Source organism: Pangasianodon hypophthalmus, chromosome 18 (assembly GCF_027358585.1).
Source record: "Pangasianodon hypophthalmus isolate fPanHyp1 chromosome 18, fPanHyp1.pri, whole genome shotgun sequence".
Lineage (NCBI taxonomy): Eukaryota > Metazoa > Chordata > Actinopteri > Siluriformes > Pangasiidae > Pangasianodon > Pangasianodon hypophthalmus.
The window spans coordinates 10,003,665-10,020,564 of NC_069727.1; the positions used below are offsets into that span (position 1 = coordinate 10,003,665).

General features: G+C 37.5%; 1 protein-coding gene across 1 annotated transcript in view; it reads right to left on the minus strand.

The window, feature by feature from the left end:
- Window positions 1-16,900, minus strand: part of syn3 (synapsin III) — a 94,573-nt gene that overhangs the window by 24,749 nt on the left and 52,924 nt on the right. The gene's annotated exons all lie outside the window — the stretch shown is intronic.

The following is a 16,900-nucleotide window of genomic DNA, read 5'->3' on the forward strand; positions in this document are numbered from 1 at the left end:
ATGACACTGTATTTTTGCACATAATTACCAATGTCTCTTGCACTTCGTTAATTGTTAATATACTGTATGTTGAATGTTATACCTTTGTCTAGTACTTTGATGTCCTTTGCTGCTCTAGCACCTAAATTTATCTATCTATCTATCTATCTATCTATCTATCTATCTATCTATCTATCTATTTATCTATCAATCAATCTATCTATCTATCTATCTATCTATCTGAAAAGAAACTAAAACAACAACAAAAAAAGAAACCATGTAATGTTTTCAATTTTTGTTCAATGATTTTTAAGGAACTGCATTTCTATATTTTTGGGGATGGTTTTAGCTGGTGAATTATTTTATGTGTGTATGTGTGTGCGTGTGTGTCACAGTATTCACATTTCGGGTTTTTAAAATGATTATATATGTTTAAAAATGTAAATTTCAACTTAATTTCAGTATGTTTAAAAGACAACATGAAAAACGTATTAAAATATTTAACAATTATTGATGTATTTTACTTTTCAGTGTAAGTTCAGGTGTTTGACTGTGGGACATACAATAGAGAAGAGTATATTGACATTTAGCAATTCATCGTGTAAAATATTTCAGTTATTCTGTAAGGGTATTTATTTCTGTACACCAATTTAGACATTATTATGGAGGGATAGTGTTTTGTACCACTGCTGTAAGAACAAAACATATACAGTACACAAGCTCATCATAGCTGCCCATGATTGGCTAGTGCCAATCTAATTGACATAGGACTGAGGAAGGTTTTAATGCTTTAGTGTTGTAGTGTTTCCATTCACTTCCTTTATCTTCAGAAATCAACTTATCTGTCAGTCAGTATAAACAAAAATGCACTGTTCTGTTCAGACAGACTTATACACCCCCAACCTGGACACACCCACACATAAGTGTACACACACTTACACCAAGACATAGGAACCACTTCATCTGCCTTAACAGTGTGTAAGTTCAGCACAGAGAGAGAGATAGAGAGAGAGAGAGTGAGAGTGAGAGAGAGAGAGAGAAGGGGGGGAGGGAGGGTGTGAACTGGAGCATAACAGGATACTCCTGCTGAGGATGTGAGTGACACACTACACCCACAGAAATAATATCTACAGATTTCCACCTCCATTTGCTTGCATTCCTCTCAGAATTCCTGTGGCCCTGACGACAGTTGCAGGGTGAGCACCACATCCCTGCCTCCGGGAGCCGGAATGCTCCGGAACAAATAATGTGGTGGAAAAGTCTGGAATGTCTCGCACCAAAGTTAGAATGATGTTGGAAGTCGTAGAGACGAATGTGTGTCTCTATATTAACATTTTGCTCATTTGTTAGTAAATGAGTAAAATAACTATATTTGTTCAGCCCACTTAAAAAATATAATAAAGTGGAACAATAAACACAAAGACAAAAATGTTCCAATTTGTTCAACATAGCTTTAACTGCCTACACCATGTAAAAAGAATTTCCACCGCCTCCTTTAGGTCTGTTTGCACACCAGTGCTTTTGTTTTTACGAAAATGAACAACTGTCTGGAAAGATTTTTCCTCCTTTTCACACCAATAACTCAAGTTATAGTATGTTGGTCAGTAATGGTGGGGCACAAAAGGAGCTATCCAGTTTATGTCGTGACTGACGTCACAAGTCTGGAATCTGTTTTACGAAGTGATTTTCCGTCATTTGCAGTAAACTGTGCAGACATGGCAAGCTGTGAGTGTGTTCCAGCAACTGTTCCGCCTTCCAAACTCAAACAACTTACACCTACAGACCATACACAGGTGTGTGTGTGGGAAGTGTACAGAGTTAGAGAAAAAGAGAAAGAGCTATAGAGAGACAGACAGAGGATCCGGTAGGATACATTTCTGACTCATTGCCTAATGCTGAAACACCTCTGTGTGACATCCAAGTACTCCAAATAGTGGCCCATTGACTGCAGCAAAGCGGTAAACACTTACACATTTCAGACACACATGACTGGAATCTGCTAAACGATGCCAGTAAAAGAGACAGCTGACGTAAATCATAAGACAAATGAAATCTTTCTTAGTTATACAGCTTCAAGTATCCTTCTTTTTACTGTAGATGAATCACATTTAAAGAAAATGGAACTCATATCAGGACAGGATTCATACTTCATCTACTACATGACAAGAGCAGACACACTACTGGGAAGTAGCTCTTCTGGAATACTTGTTTTTCTTTCAGATTATTTGTAATTTTTTTTTTAGTTTTACATTTTGAATATGCTCAGTGGCTAAGGCTCTAGGTTACTGATCAGAAGACTGGGGGTCTTAACCCTCTCTGCTCCAGGGTGCTGTATCGTGGGAAGCCCTGTGCTCTGACTCCAGCTTCCTAACAAGATGGGCTGTGCGAAGAAAAACTTTCAATGTACTATAATGTATATGTGACAAATAAAGGCTTCCAAGTCTGTGTCACTACCACAAAATTCTATTCTAAATAGAATTCTAAAGTTTTCAAGCTATATTCAGTTGCTATTCTCGTGGTCGGAAATAAATATGCCTAAGTAGTGCTATAGGGACATTCAAAATTAAACAGGACAGTGGTATTTTCAACCAATTATAATGTATCACAATGCCAGAATTGTATCTGACTGCAGGTTCTGAGGCAAAGATGGTGGCCATTTGAATTCCCAGACCTGCCAGCCTATTTCACTAAACCTGCACTGCCACTGAAACGACCTGTGACCTTATGGAGCCCCAGCTACCAGTCCAACATACTTACTTATACACATACCCATATTGTTGTGAACCTTACCAGCCTAGTCCCACCATATTGTCCCGCCTTAATGCCAATTATGGATATATCAACTCTCACTTTATAACAATTGGTAACTCTAAACGTAACATAAAGCATGCCTCTAATCATGCTTCAGAATTTATTTATTTAAGTTTGGGCACTCCTGGCCAAATGACATATTGTTTTTTATTTTTGAAGTGAAAAGAAGGAAACATAACCTCTGCAGTAAACTTTTTAAAAATGTCATTTATCTGCAAATGTTAATGCACAGTTACTTTATATTTGATGCACTTAATAAAATAAACAGTAAAATGAATGTGCAAAAGTTAGGCTAAAAGTTGAAATGTCAAGAAGTGGCAGTTAAGGGGAACTGTGGAAATCAAGCAAAATCTGGAAAGGCAAAGCAAAATCATCAGATGACCTGTAGGAAGATTTAGCTGACACAGGAGTGGTGGTGCACTATTCTACTGCGCAGTGTTGTTCGCACAAACTTTATCTATATGGAAGAGTCATCAGAAGGAAACCTCATCTGTGACCTCGTCACAAAAGTCAGTGAGTGATGTATGCAAAACAATATCTAGATAAGCCAGAGTCATTCTGAAGACTAGTGCTGTGGACTGATGAAGTAAAAATGGCCACAATCACAAAAAAAATGTTTGAAATGTCTTTTCAATTCAAAAATCAACTAAATATGTAATTTAGCATAACATTAATTGGTGATGTTCAAATGTGCAATATTTTATAATGTGATGTTCAAATGTGCAATATTTTATGATTTTATATAATTTTATTTCTTTTATTATTTAACTTTTCTTTCTTCCTATCGTTAGTCTTTAATACCTGCACTTTAACTGTCTGTGAGCTGCTGTGATAAGTGAATCTTATCTTAGCCAAGGGTTGCCCAAACTTTTGTATAGAACAATACAGATATCTGCTGTAAATGTAACAGTATGTCTCTGCTCATGCTTCAAAATGTATGCTTATAGTTTTATTATAGTTTAATCACTTTTTTCCCCCTTGTTCCATCTATTGTCTCTAATTTGGATGTCAGGCTCTGTTCCATCCACTGTGATCATAAGCTATTGTTCCATAGTTCCTTTGTTCCTCGTCATGTTCTGATTTTCTCTGGTTTTGCTCCAGACGTGATTGTCTGGTCTCTGATTATAGAAATGAACTCGATAACCCTGTCTGCTAAGACTCCTGCCTAATGTACTGACTAGGAGTATTGGACTAATCCTAATACACACTTGTGTCCTGCACCTCTGTCCCTCATGCTTCTGTTACTGTCTCTCACATATACAGTAAGCTATTAATCCTTGTGCCTGTGAAAACTGAGTTTTTGACTTAGCATTTATCACACCTTCTAAAAATAAACTAAAATATCTATTACTTTTAGATTCTTGCCTAGTGTCACGTTCTTACATAAGCTGAAAAATGGTTTGGTCTTGCTGACTACAACCATAACTTATAAGGAGATATGCACCAACAATCAATTTCTTACAACCGACTAAATCAATACATTGCTTTTTTTCATTGCATGCCTTGCAGTTTACATCTCCTAGGAAAATTCAGCAAATCCAGCTCCAGAGGGTGAGGCAGTCTTCTGTCCACATGCCCTATCCATTCATTCTTTATGATCTCTTTATTTTTATGCTATGTGCCTATAAACCATCACAACTACCCAGTAGTCTGATGACAGTCAGATCAGAGAGACTGAAGAGAGAGGCATACACATGGCTTTGGAACAGAAACGCCTGGAAGTCCACTAAAAAGGAAATGGGCTTGCGTGAGAATCTAAACAGATATTAACCTTTTCCCCAGAGATCACTCAGGACACTCAGGACACTCTGAAATGTCTACAAGGCTCCTTTCAACTCTTTAGGAAGTCTAAATTTAATGCTCGGTATGGCTTTAATTAGGCTTGTTCCCTATGTCGTAGCAGACGTTGGGAAAGTGCTACAATGCTGATCTGAACTTCTAATAATAGTTTAATCCCAAATAATTTCAGCAAAAATTACAACGCTCATGATTCCTTGATATGAAATAATTGAAGGAATATCACTCTGGCTTTTGAAATAGTACCGATTAGTTTTTACTTTACTCATTACAAAAAGAGGAATTAAGTGATAGCACTACTACTTTTTGAAGTAGGTGGTGTTGTGGTGTTTTTGCATTGTTTAATGAAATAATAAAGTACTCAGTTCATAATGATTTGTTGCACTGTATTCTAATATATTCATAATCTTTTGGACTGAACAAACATTGAGTAATTCGGTGTATTATCTGAGCAGTGCAGAATTTTATTTCTTAAGAGGTGTCTTTGCTTTTAGTTATCATCAGTGTGTAGCCTTTGAAGTCTGTACCTTGTGAGTATGTTCACCTTCATTCCACCAAAGGGAGGAAATAACAAACGAGGTCTATAAACCGAGAGTGCCATGTCACACTTTTCCCAGACTGGACCTGTTTTTTTTTTCTGTGGAAATGCTATTAGCAGCTAAAACCTTTAACAGGGCTAATAACATGTCGCAGTTACTACACAGGACGCTGTTCTCATCTGGCTTTCGTTATGATCTATACTGGAAACATGTGTGAGGAAGAGACATGCTCTATTTTCAGGTCTGAGAGATTCCTAAGTGGAATATTCCTGATAAATGACGTGTTCTGGCGATGGAGAAATCTACTGCCCGAACACCTGCAAGTATTTTCTCTACTCATCAAAGAAACAAATCAAGAACAGATGCAGTGAAACTAATTTGCTAAACAGTACTGACCAGTCACTGCAATGAATGAATAAATGAAGTTATTATAAGCCAAATGACTAAGCGACCCAAAAAGTCTACTGACTAACACTGAAAAGCCTCTAAGGTGTTAAAGCTTCCGGCCGTGTGTAAACAGGTGGTTAAGTGATTTGGTTTAAAAAGGTAAGCATGATGTGCTACTTCTCTATCTTTGATCAGTACAGCTACTCAGAAGTGGTGACCCCTTCAGAGTTAAGTACAAGTCCAGACAGCATGGCCTATTTTTGGGGCTCACTTTGCTGTGGGCTTTCTGTATGGTGTCCTGCCAAGAGCCATATAGTAGTCTTATTATGACTGAACCATATTTGTATAGATTTTGCAGTCATATGAGACTGAGCTCTCCAACACAATGGGCTCTGGTGAAACAGCACTGCTGAAACACATTCCATTCATTCTAGGACAAGAGCACTGTCTAGGACCAAACATTATATACAGTCAGACTATGGTGGTGTTATATGAGCCAGTATTTATGTAAAAAAAAATGGCTTGGGAGAGTAATGTGGAGGTTGTAAGTAAGAGTAACCATAAAAATTCAAAATGCTGGAAAGAGGTGAGAGAAATTGGGCTCTTGTAATTCATAAAGTCTTTATAAACACAAGGGGGAAATTAAAAGGGAAATAAAAAGTTAATATACACTGTAACATTGCCGCCTCACAGCTCCAGAGTCCCCGATTCGATCCTGAGCTCTGCTTATTTGCTTTTTCAAATGTTCCCTCTGTGTCCTTGTGGGTTTTACAGGTTGTCCAGTTTCCCAAATACATGCCAGTTGGTGGTTTGGCTATGCTAAATTGCCCCTAGGTATGAATGTGTGTGTGAATGTGTGTGCATGGTGCACTGCAATGGACTGGCATCCCATCCAGGGTGTATTCCCGCCTCACGCCCAATGTTCCCAGGACTGGCTCTGGATCTACTGCAATCCCGACCAGGATAAATCGCTTACCGAAAGTAAGTGAGTTCCACATTGCACATACCACCTATGTACTGCATGGAGAAAACCAAAGAACCAAATTCAAATCAGCATGGCCAGAATTTGTAAGATGCTTAAATATTATGATCCTACCTAAGTGCAATTAGATTAATTATCACAATCAGAAAGAGCTTTATTGCCAAGTGTGCTTACACACACAAGGAATTAGACTTGGTAAGTGTAGCTTGTTTTGTTCATGTAAAAACATTTTTAAGATCATATTTACATTACAGATATTCCTTTGAAATCAAAATGTGAAATAAAAGTGTTAAAAAATATAAAACAATTTTAATCCCTGTTACAAATCCCTCTACCATTTATTTGCACTCATGCCTGCCAACAGGAGACATTCCAAGCATGTGAAGGGGTTTTGTACATCTACGTACATAAATATTGTTAATATTGCTAATAACAGCGTTCATTCAGGTTTGCTTAACTGATATTCAAACATTTATTTCCCAGCACTTACAAGGTGGGTAAACAGAATTGGTCTAGTATAACACAGAGGAACATTTAACCTCAATATACAAAACATGACTTTAGTATACAGGAAAAATGAAACAGGGTGAAACAGCGAGTGAACTTTGAGAAGATGTCTCAGCACGTGACATGAACAAGTGTATACTCTCGGTCAATAATGACTTAGCCACAAAAATTTGGCAAGAACAACGAACGCTTTATGATTCATGTGAAACAATGGTCAAACTAAATGGTCTTATAAGAGCCTCTGTGTAAGATCTTTCCTATACTAACTGCACATCTTTTCTCAGGTGAGATTATATTACTCAGAAGGTTTTAAGTTAAACAAATGTGTTCAAGTCTGTTATGCATCACATATTACTTTATCTTACCAACAACTTTCACTGTTTGTCATAAATCAGGTTCATAGCTTCTAAGTAAAGCATTTAAACAAACTATAAATAACCTTTAAAATAATCCTAGACCATAATGACCCTCTTTTATTTATTCATGTTTGGCTAGTTGTTCCACACTGTTTGTGGTTAGGTTCCCTGCTCGGGGCCCCTGTGACAGTGCCAAGTATCTAGTATCCCAGAATAAAACCAAGGTGACACCTCCATCTTCTCCAGCTCCACAAAGCTCTAGTGAAATCACTGCTGCTCTTTAAAAACAGCATATTATAAAAATGACTTCCCAGAGATGGCTCCCCAACAGCCTATGTACGTATACACGTGATAAGACGCCGTATCTACAGATAACATAATTTGTGTCACTGCGGCCCACCAAAGCCGAGTCCCAAATAGAGCAACACCCTCTGTAAAAAACAGAGCCATTAGCAGTGCCTTTAGCCATAACCATGTCTTATTCTGTCAACACAATGCTTCCATCCACCTACTGATTTCCATGGAGTTAGGATGATTCTGTTTAAACTTCAGCTTGACAAGACATAACAAAAAAACAACTTCCCAGTAAAGGTAAAATACAGTTAAATTTAACAGGACAAACAAAGGTTAAGAATCATAGAAGAACACCAAAGTTTCCCCATCAGTATTAAGAACTGAAAGCTGACGACGCCTTTGAGTAGCATGGGGTCTTCGCTTTCCCAGCCTTATAGTACATGTATCTCAAAGAGGCACACAAAGGGGATTCCTGCCTATAAAATCTGATCTGAACAAACTGTTTGTCTGCCTGACCTTAAACACACCCAGGGGTGGTCAGCCATGTGGGTGAAGAGTGACCGCTGACTAATGGAACGAGCCAAAGACAACGGAAATTAGCTAAAAATTGCATTATAAAACGCTGACCTTTTTTTATTTTTTATATTAGTTATGTTATTTTGACACTGGATTTAAGGATGTTTCCATAGAGAACAGACCCCTGATGTTACACAAAACATGATTTCAATCCATGGTCCACTCGTGTTTATTAACACTGGACTTAATGTTACTCTTGATTGCACCACAATGTCTCACGTTTTCATCATCAGCCCAATGCCTGTCGAGGACCCTATCAAGGACCCACCTTAAAAATCTTTTATTTCTAGGACTTTGGCAGTAATTGTTGGAAACCTAAAACTTTTTAACCTATATGACATAATGCATAACCTAAAAATGAGTAATGAGACAAACAAGGGAGATTCCAAACCCACGGCTATATTTAGTCTGTTTGAGATCCCTGTTGAGGTCCACCTCCAGTCCTCCGGGGGCTGACGCATATAACCCACTACCCCCTGACCCAAACTATTTCCACTGCAGTGAGTCACTAGCACTCATTCTTCCTCCCTTAAGTCCTTTTTGCCCATCCTGTCCTTTTTTCCCCTCTGCCCTCTTCTTCTTCCCCCATTATTCTTTACTCCTACACTGAAGCCATTCCCACACTTCAGTGGAAGAAGATGAACCTACTTTCAGTATCACTTAAGATCAGACCATATGCCTAACTGTTACACAATAACAAGGACAAAACTGAACGCATTTAAAGACAGTTCATTCACATTCCATCATTAATACTACATATAGTATAAGCACAGTAATAATAATAATAATATAGAACTTTCTATATATAAATGCTTTTATATATTCTATATCTAAAAGCGTTTTACAGAAAGAAAACACTAAATATCCCAAGAGAAAGCCTAGAATAAGTTCAATGAAAGTAAATGAATTACAAGGTAAGTGTAATGCTGGCTGTTGATCATAAAAAAAGAACATTTACAAGTGAGAAAGGCAGTCAATAAATCAATAAAAAAACATTAAGGAAAAAAAAAGGATGGGACAGGACAAAATTTTATGTAATAAATGATGCACAACAAAAATACAAATAAAATAAAATTAAAAAATGTAAAGTAAAAAACATTTGATAACACAAGAGTAAGCAAGCCACAGGCCTGAGTAAAAATGAAGATCTAAAGCTTATTTATAAAAGAGGAAACAGTTCTGTCAATGTCTTCCATAATCTATAAACCATAAACTACTAAAAGCACTTTCACCTACTTTAGTTTTAATTCTTGAAATGACTAAAAGACTGTCGGCTGATGGCCTCTATCTCTCTCTCTCTCTCTCTCTCTCTCAGAACAATTTCGTCTCAGGTACAATTTGGTTTGGTTTTTTTAAGGGATCTGGCTGGTAAGTGTTACTGAGCATCTTGGAGAATCTGCCACAGTTCATCTGGAGACGTTGACTGTCACATTTACTTCTTTTTTGCATGCAAATGCCAGCAGCTTCATTATGTCTCTTTGTCTTATGTCTTTGGAAAGTGAACCATTACACAATTTGTTGCTTTCTTTACTGACATTCAAACATTTTTGTGTAACATTTGTTCATTTTTTGTTGGAAATATATGTTTGAAAATCAAAAGCATTTTTGTACTGACTCAATAATTCATTTACTAACCATCCATAACAAAATATGGTGTCTAAGACTTTTGCACAGTACTACACATACATTTCTCAATGCCCACAACTTCAGGAATAATACAACATAATGTTTTTTTAAACAATCCTTTAAATGTTTATATATAAAATATAATTTGGGTTTTTTAATGTCTGGAAGTTAAGTTTAAAAATATCTATGTTGCAATGGAAAAATTGCTTGTTCTTTAACTCGATGTAGCAAAGAAAAAAGAAAAAAAATGAAAAAGACTTCTGAATGCTTGATTGTGGACCAATGCAATGTTCCCATGCCATAGGAATATTATAACAGCCTAGCACAAAATGAGAACACTCTTAAAATTTTATAGCACTATGGGTTACACTTAGGCCAACTGGAGGTTTCATTCCATTCTATCAACATCATCAGAATTATGCTTGGATGTTTCCGTGCTGTCACGCCTCAGGAACCCCTCATTGTCTTACATGATAAACCTATACAGCAATTTAGTCTGACCACAGACTAAATACATACAGTATGGGAGAACCGTTAGACAGAGCGGAAAGCACAAGCTGAGTGGTTTGGTTTGATCTGACATCCCACTTAGCGTACTTCATCTTCTCTTATTTGGAAAGCTCCTTTTGTGGGGGCTGTTGCCCTGGGTTACATCTGAATTGCCTTTTTAGGAATGGCCCTGGTGTTTTTACGAATCCGTAAAGAACCTAACTAAATGTTATCGGACAAAAGCAGCCTTGCAGATCAAAGAAGCCTTCCATGATCCAGCTCGAGTGCTGCTGGCACAAAAAGCAGAGGTGGGCGAATAATAGCAGAAACAATTGTAAGTGAAATTTCAAGAGGAATAATACAGAGAACAGGGCTTGATGCATCATTAAAAGCAGCTAGAGTAATCTTGGCATAAGTGACAGATCCAAGCTGGTCAGGCTGAAACCTCTCTTCCTTCTATGTTCATGCACTGTGATATGACAAGTATGAAATGTTTAGAAAGCTAAATAAAACATGCAGGAATTGATGTAGCATCTGCTGATCCATGCTGTCAAACTCTATATCTAAATCAAATATCCTTCCCTTATTTGTGGCACTATTTCCCCAAGTACTGCTCATATTAGAAGGTCTCATGTTGCATAATCAAAATTAATAATCAAAAAAAGAAGGAAAAACTGATGATGATTTCAAACATCGCAATAAAATATAAGAGATTCAATTCAAGTAAATTTAAATATAAATTTAATATATGGATGGATGGATGGATGGATTTCATTGATCCCTGAGGGAAAATGTAGGAATTTGCACATGTGTCAAAGAAGCATACAATATTACCACAATAATAAATTGTAAAATGTTGTATGTGATAAAAAAGGTGATCATTAATGTGTTCTTGGACTGAGCACATGTTTTTTCTACCCTAAAGCTTTTCTTAAATTCCAAGCTTATGCTAATTGATGCGATGTAACGCAATAAATATTGTCTTTGTTTAAGGTCTATGTGGAAATGACTGGACTGTAAATTGGAAGTAAAAGAATGTTAATTAATGTATTATGGGTTGTAAATTTTTTTGCATATTTTTGACATATTTGCTGTCCAATGTTTCCATCTTTTTTTTTTCTTTTCTTTTTTTCCATTACTATGATGTTTGACTGTTTGACAGTTAATGAGACAGTTAGTTAATCATTTGGGCTCAAAAAATGCAGCAAAACATACATGTTGGTCTGATGCTGAATTTTTTAAAAAGTGCAATATGCTGCAAATATATATATGATATTTCTGGGCCATGAATTGTGGATGATAGTGTAATGACTGAAATAACACCTAAAGGATATTAAACATTAATATGAATTCCGAGTCGGACAAAATGTACATGAGAAGTTGGGCTCAGCATAAACACAGCATCACAGAGGAAATTGCTGCATAATGTTGATAAGCATGACCATCAACTGTCGCATCGTTTTTGCATGAACTGTTGAACTTGATTCTTTTGCAAAGGCATCTGCATTGCACAACACAAGCAGAATGTGGGATAGTATGTGTACTTCTCAATGAGTTAGCATGTCTGTGAAAGAGATGCCCAGTGGCATGTACGTGGTGAATGTTTGAAGAGGTTGTACATTTCTCAGAATTGTTCATGCACTTCATGCTGCCTCACACAGTACACAGTACAAAGGTCATGATCGTTCTTCAAAAAGTTACATGATAGATACTTTACAATGGTACAGTAACATTAAAGGTTCAGGGAACCTAAATCCATGATTGCTTACTAATTGGGTTGTTTTGGTTGGCCTTGTGGTCACAAAGAATGCATGTATGTAAGTATAATTCTCAACAACTTCTCCTATTTTACTCCAACACCGCTTTTATTAAAACTATATGCTCCTCTATGTATGGCCTATACAAATCAGGGCAGCCTATAGGAAGATGGAGGCTACACTGGTGATATACACAAATATAACACAAATGTGTATGCTCTGGTACAGTTTACCTCCAAACCTGACACAGATACGGAGCCCTCTCTGATCTAACTAATAGATCATTACTCATTTACAAATATAGTTCATATTTTTCATGGGAAATGCAAAAACAGTTATCAAATGTGCAAATTGTATTAGCCATTATGTTTTTTCAAGTTTAGCTAATAATTCAGCTCTTATTTCCTGCTAGAAACTCACTTTTACAATGAACTACATAGTACATATTTTATATATAACATATACATCATGCTACTTTTACACTGTTTGCCAAAAATATCATTCCATGTTACTGAGCTCTACATATACCTGTGGAATGAATGAATCCATGCGCCCTGTTATTGCCTGATGCATTAGACAAGGTAATTTAACAAATTAGTATAAATAAAACCCAGGATTACGGCACTTTAAATGTAGTTTCCCCTGAACTCACACAACATAGTTTACACTAGATTTTCAGTTTTAAATTGTCTCACTTTTTATTCAAACTATCCTGGGAATTTAACATAACATTTATATTTTGTATACTTATATACCACTATTTCAATATTTTCACGACACTTTAAGCAACACAGTCCAACCATTAGTAATGAAAACAATGAAAAAGTATGTTCCCTTCCTCCAAACCATTTAAAGACCACAACAAGTCTAAGAGTGAGTTAATGTGAGGGCTGAGGAGTCAGAGGTCGAGTGCCTTGGATCATTCTCACTGGTGTTACACAAGCCTGTGCCTTGAACTCAGAGGATCAAGCCTTCGGAGCGATATCTCTGCTCTATTCTTCATAACCCTTACATAAAAGTGGAGGGAGAAAGAAAGATTTAAGTCTAATTTGATTAATTCAAGAATTCAGGTTCTCTGCGGAACCTTACTGGGAGACTGCACTTTTCTGCTTTCAAGGCAATTATAAGAGCAGAGAAACAGTTATGTTGCGGATTATGAGAAGTGCAAACACCTTTCTTCTTTGCCTTGTTTTAAGTGCAATCTCAAATACAGAGCTCTGTATATCAAATTAGTATCCACATCTGATATAGCCTCAGAGAATAAAAATTTCACACAGCATTTCCTCAGACATGTGTCAAACCACACATTAGTATACTTACACCACAATACTTACACCTCCAAAAAAAATAAAATAAATTAAATTCTACAGTGCCAAACATTATGACAAAACAGTACATCAGGATGTACACTGCATACTGTCATAGTAAACAACATCCAAATAGTCTCTCAAATCTCTCAAACCCACAGACCACGCTGCTACAAAACAGGTCAAGACTCCATTTTAAAATCCATATACAGTATTCAATTCTAGCTCTGAGAACACACACACACACACGCACATTTTATATGTATATATATATATATATATTATATATATATATATATATATATATATATATATATACACACACACACATATATATAAGTTTAATACTCCTAAGTTAATGCCTTTTTGCAGCTAAAGTTTTATTTTTTTTTATATTGTCTAACGTCTCTTGCTGCTGTAACACTGGAATTTCCCACCTGGGGTTATTAAATTGTTATCTTATTGTACAGTGTAAACCACAGTGTAATAAATACGTCAAAATAGAATGCCACTTCTCAAAAATGCATAATACAGTAGTAAATGTCTGTCAAGCTAATATACTGTTTGACTCAAAAATTTGTCCACCCTGTGTGATAGAATGATAAAAACAAAAAATGTAAAAAGTTTTATACTGTATAGCCAAAATTATGTGGACACCTGACCAGCAGACCCATATGTGGTTCTTCCCCAAACTGTTGCCACAAAGTTGGCAGCACACAATTGTATACAATGTCTTCAGTTTCCCTTCACTGGAACTAAGAGGCCCAAACCTGTTCCAACATGATGCAATGCCCATGTGCCCAAAGCGAGCACCATGAAGACATGGTTTGCCAAAGTTGGAGTGGAAGAACTCGAGTGTCCTGCACAGAGCCCTGACCTCAACCCCACTGAACACCTTTGGGATGAACTGGAACGCCGACTGCACCCCAGACCTCCTCACCAACATCAGTGCCTGACCTCACTAATGCTCTTCTAACTGAATGATCAAAATCCCCACAGCCACGCTCCAAAATCTCATGGAAAGCCTTCCCAGAAGAGTGGAGGTTACTATAACAACAAAGGGGGACTAAATCTGGAATGGGAGGTTCAACAAGCACATATGAGTGTAATGGTGAGGTGTCCACATACTTTTGGCTATATAGTGTACCTACCAACAACACTCTGAGTGTGACTGGATTCGCGGATGTTCCTTTATCATCATAAGTAACTAAAATATCAATGGTGGGAAAAAAATCAGAAAGTTCTTCTTTTCTGAATATTTAATAAACACACTGTAAGTTGTATAACTTACTCATCCTCAACCGCTTTTGTAACTCAGTGCTGATATTTATCACTATTCATATCTGATCTAAATGAGATGTCATGAACATGACATGAACTTCTTTTAGGGCTTTTTTCAGACCACTATTTCAGGATACACCCAATATTATATTTTTAATTCTTCAGTATAGTATTTTTTAAAGTTACATTTAATTTTTTTTCACACAGACCCTTTTCCACTCCACTATATACACACAGTATACCGCTATAAATGTAACACAAATGTACCTGAAGTGTCTAGTAGTGTTTGGTGGAGTTATGTGAGATGGTGTTTGTTGGAGTTATGAGACACAGTGTTTGGTGGAATTATGAGAGACAGTGTTTGTTGGAGTTATGAGAGACAGTGTTTGGTGGAGTTATGAGAGACGGTGTTGGATGGAGTTATGAGAGACAGTGTTTGGTGGAGTTATGAGACAGTGTTGAATGGAGTTATGAGACACAGTGTCGGGTGGAGTTATGAGAGATGGTGTTTGTTGGAGTTATGAGAGACAGAGTTTGATGGAGTTATGAGACAGTGTTGGGTGGAGTTATGAGAGACAGTGTTGGATGGAGTTATGAGACAGTGTTTGTTGGAGTTATGAGACACAGTGTTGGGTGGAGTTATGAGAGATGGAGTTTGTTGGAGTTATGAGACACAGTGTTTGTTGGAGTTATGAGACAGTGTTGGGCGGAGTTATGAGAGATAGTGTTGGATGGAGTTATGAGACAGTGTTGGGCGGAGTTATGAGAGACGGTGTTGGATGGAGTTATGAGACAGTGTTGGGCGGAGTTATGAGAGACAGTGTTTGTTGGAGTTATGAGAGACGGTGTTGGGCGGAGTTATGAGAGACAGTGTTGGGCGGAGTTATGAGAGACGGTGTTGGATGGAGTTATGAGAGACAGTGTTTGTTGGAGTTATGAGAGACGGTGTTGGATGGAGTTATGAGACAGTGTTTGTTGGAGTTATGAGAGACGGTGTTGGATGGAGTTATGAGAGACAGTGTTTGTTGGAGTTATGAGAGATAGTGTTGGATGGAGTTATGAGAGACGGTGTTGGATGGAGTTATGAGAGACGGTGTTGGATGGAGTTATGAGAGACAGTGTTTGTTGGAGTTATGAGACACAGTGTTGGATGGAGTTATGAGAGACAGTGTTTGTTGGAGTTATGAGACAGTGTTGGATGGAGTTATGAGAGACAGTGTTTGTTGGAGTTATGAGACAGTGTTGGATGGAGTTATGAGAGACGGTGTTTGTTGGAGTTATGAGAGACAGTGCTGGGTGAAGTTATGAGAGATGGTGTTGGGTGGAGTTATGAGACAGTGTTGGGTGGAGTTATGAGACACAGTGTTTGTTGGAGTTATGAGAGACGGTGTTGGGCGGAGTTATGAGAGACAGTGTTGGGCGGAGTTATGAGAGACGGTGTTGGATGGAGTTATGAGAGACAGTGTTTGTTGGAGTTATGAGAGACGGTGTTGGATGGAGTTATGAGACAGTGTTTGTTGGAGTTATGAGAGACGGTGTTGGATGGAGTTATGAGAGACAGTGTTTGTTGGAGTTATGAGAGATAGTGTTGGATGGAGTTATGAGAGACGGTGTTGGATGGAGTTATGAGAGACGGTGTTGGATGGAGTTATGAGAGACAGTGTTTGTTGGAGTTATGAGACACAGTGTTGGATGGAGTTATGAGAGACAGTGTTTGTTGGAGTTATGAGACAGTGTTGGATGGAGTTATGAGAGACAGTGTTTGTTGGAGTTATGAGACAGTGTTGGATGGAGTTATGAGAGACGGTGTTTGTTGGAGTTATGAGAGACAGTGCTGGGTGAAGTTATGAGAGATGGTGTTGGGTGGAGTTATGAGACAGTGTTGGGTGGAGTTATGAGACACAGTGTTTGTTGGAGTTATGAGACACAGTGTTGGGTGGAGTTATGAGAGATGGTGTTTGTTGGAGTTATGAGAGACAGTGTAGACTAGTGTTTTGACAAACTTTTGAATGCAGTAATATGTGGGTTGAGGTGTAACCTTCATGACAATTCCGTGAAGCATTCTGGCCCCTGATGGTAAAAGCATATCTTCCAAACCCTGAGAAACCTCAGAGAAGAAGGAATGGGTTTGTTCTTGGAGGTTTTTTATTTATTTATTTATTTATTTAAGGCAGTCGCGAAGTCAATCTTCAATACGTCATGCCAGTGCCAT